Below are 6,000 nucleotides of genomic sequence, written 5' to 3' on the forward strand. Positions count from 1 at the left end.
ACTAACCCATTGTTCTAAGATACCCTCCCACCAGGCTTCTTGATTGGCTAGTTGAGAAATGTATGTACATAAGCTATTTCTCACCTATCCGCCAGGTGGCGGTCTTGTACCATAGAACAATTTGAGTATTGATGATGACTCATACCTCGGGTGGAACTCAATGTAATTTTAGGTATTAAATATACGTCTTATCCAGATATATAGTTGATCATAGCTATAGTGTTCTAAATAAGAACCATGGAATATATGTGTATATTCAGTTATTCCTCCCTGAGATACAAGCTTGTGTGAAAGCATCTGTTTCCTGATAAGACATACAACTGATGCTAACTCACAATATATCTTACTTTTCATCATCTCAATACTCAAGTTAGTGATATACAATTCCCATTGCTGAATATTTGGTGGTGTGTGAAACCTATTCTTTATAACATCTATAGATACTATGCTTTTGTAGTAATATCTTTGTGGTTAGATACATTCAATTCTTAGCCTTAAATGACCGGAATTTAACTTTTAGTCTTAAAAGTGACACATTAAACTGATGTTTGTCCATTGTAAAGATGAGAGGCAATAACCAGGTGTCCTTGTAGTTTGAACAGACCATTTGAAAAGACTGATATCTCACCAGTCTCCTCAAGGGTTGTTTACTCTTCTCAAACGTTACTATAGTTTCACTTGTTGGTGTGGTGATTCACCATTTGAAGGTTTAAAGTCTTATTTGGCTGTCTATTTAACTTTTGTATATGCAGTCTTCCCGACCCCAATATACAAATAGTATTTATTTACAGTTCAAACAATCTATTGTCTTGTAAAAGAACTCACTTCATTCATTATGTCCATTTCTTAACTAGAGTCCTTTGAGGGTTCAACCAAGACAAATTAACCCTTAACATCCGGCTATGCTGAGTTGCTGTCATATAGGATTATGTCCTGATAAAATCATGTTTTTGAGATGTAAATTCAAAAGGTCCACAACAAACCCCCTTTTTTTGGGGTACAGGCACGTATAGATGGGTGTCTGTGTCGCAAAACATGAGTGGGACTTTTGGCTAGGGTGATCGTTCGTCTTCTCCGATGGGTGAATGAAATAAAGAATTTTTTTTTAATAGGAAACAAAAATGGCAGCGGTGATGCTGGTTTGGTCCTCAACTTGACTCGGCGTCTTTAGATGGACACTTCTGATGACGATCCTGGTCTTGTGATGAGGCCGGCCTGGCCTGGCACATCCACCTTGGGGTCCATGGGTCCTCCGCACGACAGGTCTCTTAGACGGTCTCCTAGGAGGGTCTTTTCCTCTGGACTGGCCCTTGGTGGCCTGGGACATCAGGTTATCGTCTCCGGATCGATCTTTGGCATCTGGTCTTTCCCACAGGACATTATAGCTTCCTTCTAGGGTCTGGTCATTGACACCTCCGATCGCCGGTCTGGTCATTGTCTGGGCCTTCCTTTCTAAATTATTAAAATGAACAGTTTAAGTATTGGATATATATAAAATTATATTACTGGATCCTGTAAGGCAAAAGATGAATAATATGTTCAAAGGAAATTTAATAATGATCTCAATATCTCCAGATAGGAACTGGTGGGTTAGTCTTCCAACAACTGCAATTGAGACTTCGGATGGCAAGCACGTAATTGGTTGATGTGCACCCATCTATCACTGATTTCACCATACCGGGTAACCTGCAATTTATATGCGACCGGAGAGATTTTATCAATGATAGAGAACGGACCTTTCCAAGATGGAAGGAATTTCCGTTCCTTGATCTGGTCTCTTGCAAAGTTGTATAGATAGACCTTGTCACCAATCTCATATTCCTTCTTGGAGGTTTTGAGATCATAGTATGTCTTAGCACTAGTTGCAGCTCTTTCCAAATTTCGCTGGGCAAAGGCAAAAGCATATTGCAGATGTTTACGTAAATCCTCTATGTACTGGTGTGTGGTGGTGGCATTGATCAAATTTTGATCTGTAGTGCGATACAATAAGTGCTGGGGCAGTACCATCCGTCTACCTGTCATCAGTTCAAAAGATGACATTTTTGTAACTGTATTCGGAGTAGCCCTCAACGCCATCAGGACCAGTGGAAGTTTGACATCCCAATCTTTGCCTGTTTACTTAACAAATTTTTTAAGGACATTAACGATGGTCTGATTGTATCGTTCTACACCACCACTAGAGGCTGGCCGATAGGCGATATGCAGTTTCCTTTTAACCCCCAAAATTTTCCACAATTTGGCCATCACTTCGCTAGTGAAGTGCGATCCTCTATCAGACTCTATCCTCTGTGGGAGACCAAAACGTGAAAATACATGATTTATTAGTAATGCAGCACATGTCTCGGAGCTATTATTTGGTGCTGGTATACACTCGACATACTTGGTGAATAAACATGTAACTGTTAACATATACCGATTTCCTCGTGAAGATTTTGTTACGGGTCCAATAAAATCCATTTGAAGGTCTGACCAAGTCATACATATCCCCCTTTTCTGGAGAGGTGCTCTGTGAGTTGGCTTGGTTGGTTGAAATTGGGGACATATTAGGCAACCTTGGCAGTACTCCTTCACATCACGTAACATATGAGGCCAGTAGGCATAATCCCGCAGGATCTCATACGTGATCTTCTCTCCACGATGACCGGAAGTAGGAGCATCATGGGCATGCTTTGCATCAAACCTCTAAATTTAAGTGGGACGACCCATTGTTGTACGCCACCCTTTGAGGTTCGTATCAACAATCCCTGGTATAAAGAGAATTGGGATTTGGATTTCATTAAGATACGTAAATCCTCCTTCCCACTACATACTTCCTTATTTATGGGATTTTGGTTGGGATCTTCTATATGACTATAAAACAAGCCAATTATTGGGTCTTCTTTTTGGGCAGTAATTAAATCCTCACTAGGAGAATCATGACTCCACTGTAATGCATTTGGATCACCAGCTGTTCTGGCCTGTTGCCTGGTGACAGCTTCAACCTGTACGGTACCTAAAAATTGATCAATGTCTAACAATTCACCGGTGATTGCCCCTTCCTTAGCTAGAGAATCGGCCAGATCGTTCCCTTCTTTCTCGGCACCTAGAACCTTGGAGTGGCCTTTGGTCTTCTTGAAGTGCAGGGTGATATCATTGGACCTTACCAGTTCATCGATGTGACAAAAGAGCTTACCATGTTTCACGGGTTTGTGATTACTCTTGTTCATGTTGTTTCGCTTCCACCTAGGGAAATACTCCACAAAACTATTCCTGACATAATTGGAATCGGTTATGATGGCACACTCTTTAATGTTGAACTCTATAGCCATCTCAACTGCTCTAAGGATTGCAGTAAGTTCAGCAACCTGACTGCTTTTTGGTCCAAGTTTGTATCCCACAGAAATTGGGGTGACACCTTGGGTCCAAACGATTCCAATACCTGCCACTAGTTGGAGCTGTTCCCCATCCTTGTGATGAAAAGCACAACCATCCACATATACACACGGCAGCTGTTTACAGTATTCTTCATCATAAACCTTGTAGGGAGAGAACAGTTGTTCTTCCAGAAAGTCAGTGTCCGGGGCCTCCATAGCAGGCGTAGTTGCGGAACAATCATGGAGCTCGGCTAGGCCCTGGGCTACTGGACTTTCCTTGTTCTGTTTGTACCGAATTTCAAGAGGCCACCCTTGCAAAGACAAAGTCCAAGCAGTGATGCGGCTATTAGACACATTTCCTCCCTTGATACGTTCACTCTTTAAATACTGTAAAGGCTGGTGTGCCGTTTCAACAATGATTCTCTCTCCCTGAATGTAACTGCGGAAATTCTGTAATGCCCACACGGTGGACAATAGAGCTTTTTCACAGTCACTGAACTTTACTTCAACCGGGGACAAAGTTTTACTGGCATAGGCAATCACCTTACTGACATCATCACGTTTCTGGTAAAGAACGGAACTCATACTTACCTGCGTAAACCCTGTCTCTAGATAGAAATTTTTACCCCCTTCGGGATATCCGAGACACGGGGCTTGTGTAAGACGTTCTTTTAACTCCTTCATGGCGTCTTCCTGTTTCTTACCCCACAACCATCCGACATCCTTCTTCAGTAGGTGAAGCAACGGCTTGCTTATCTCGGCGTAGTTATCAATAAATTTACGCGAGTAGTTTACCATACCTAGGAATGATCTCAATTCTTTAAAATTAGTAGGGACTTTACAGTTCAGAACCGCCTCAACCTTCTTCTTCTGTGGGTTCAAACCTTCAACAGTAATTTCATGGCCTAGGAAGTTTACCTTCGTGCGACACCACTGGGCTTTTTGTAAGGACAGTTTAACTCCTGCTGCTTTTAATTGGCCCAGAACATGCCGAAGTTCTGTAATGTGTTTGGCCATATCAGTACTTTTGATCAGGATATCGTCCACATATGCCAACGTCCCCCTTTCGAAGGCGTCTGGCATGGCCTTGTGCATGAACACAGCAAATTCATGTCCGGAATTTATGAATCCGAAAGGCATTCTCACCCAACAATACTGTCGATTTCCAAAACTGAAGGCCAGTTTGTATTGGTCTTCCTCACTCACCTTAATGGTCCAATACCCCTGTGCACAATCCAAGGCTGTAAAAACCTGGGATCCTTGGAGCTGGGCTAGACACTGGTCTATGTATGGGACAGGCCATCCTGACATGTACACACGCTTGTTTAGCTGACGGAGGTCAGCGCACAAACGCCATTGTCCATTGGGTTTTAAAATACCCAGGATCGGGTGGTTATAAGAGCTGTGGATGGGCCTAATTATACCCCTTTCATGTAACTTCCTGATAATCTCAGCTAGAGATTCATAGGAAGCTAATGGTAACCTATACTGTCCTACGAATACTGGTGGGGCATCTGGATCTGTTTGAATCCTAGCGATGTGTAGGTCAGTAGTCCCACAATCGTAAGAATCCTTGGCAAAGATCTCTTGGAATTCAAGGAGAAGCTCTCGGAGCAATTGTCGGTCGAGATCATTGGAACACGCATCGGCGAGGGCCACCATCTCTTCCACTAACTCCTTGAATCCAGGAAAGCTTTCCGGATGACCTATCTCATATGCCTCTTCAAGTTTTGTGGTGAGGTCATTGAGTATGTGATGTGTGTGTGTGTTCTCCTGCCATCCAGGTTCTTTGGGGTACTCTTGTTCTTTGATTGGGTGATCAAAGACAATTGATGTCTCTTCGATTCGACAGGTGCCATCTTTAGAATCGAATGGATAAATGGACTCTATGGTGAAAATACCCTCTGGTAATGAATGGAATGTTTGTTCAATTAATTGTTCCTCCGACAAATATTCATCGGGGATGAGTCCAATCACCTGGTTAGTGACCCCAAAGGTGTAATATTCAGTCTCTACCGCTAGACCAATAAGGGTCTCTTTGGGTAAGACGATGTCCTGATTGGACAGATTATGTATGTAAATGTACATCGGGGATTGATGTGTGTTGACTAGGGGCGTGTGTGTAATGTTCAGTCCCTCCCCCTGCATTTTATGGGAGAGGCATACTAATGCATCTGACCCCTTCAGTCTATGTCCCTTTTTAACTTGGATGGGGAGTATGAAATTATTTATGCCCTTAGGAATGGTAATCTTCTGGGCTACCTGGACTTCAACAGCATAAGGCATCTGTTGCTGGGATTTTAAAGCTAAGTCCAGATTTTGGTATTTTTCGGGGTCCCCCTTTAGTCGACTCCATAAACAGTCATTAATTAGGTCGACTTGCATTGCAAATCGATGTAACACATCGTTGCCAAAATAAATTTTAGTTTGGGGATTATCCAAGACTAGGAACACATGGGTGGCTGTTTTGTTTCCTACAGTGACGTTTAAGAGACACCTAGCCATTGAATTGTAATCATCATAGTCATCAATGGAGTCTGAAATCCAATGACGCTGAGGTGTGGAGAAACGGATCATTTCCATTTCGGTCAGGTGTTTTATCAGCCCATGGCTTACAAAGCTGTGTTCCTGTCTCAAATCTAGTTTG

This window comes from Staurois parvus, unplaced genomic scaffold, assembly GCF_062004578.1.
Source record: "Staurois parvus isolate SC_StPar_1 unplaced genomic scaffold, SC_StPar_1.0 ptg000086l, whole genome shotgun sequence".
Lineage (NCBI taxonomy): Eukaryota > Metazoa > Chordata > Amphibia > Anura > Ranidae > Staurois > Staurois parvus.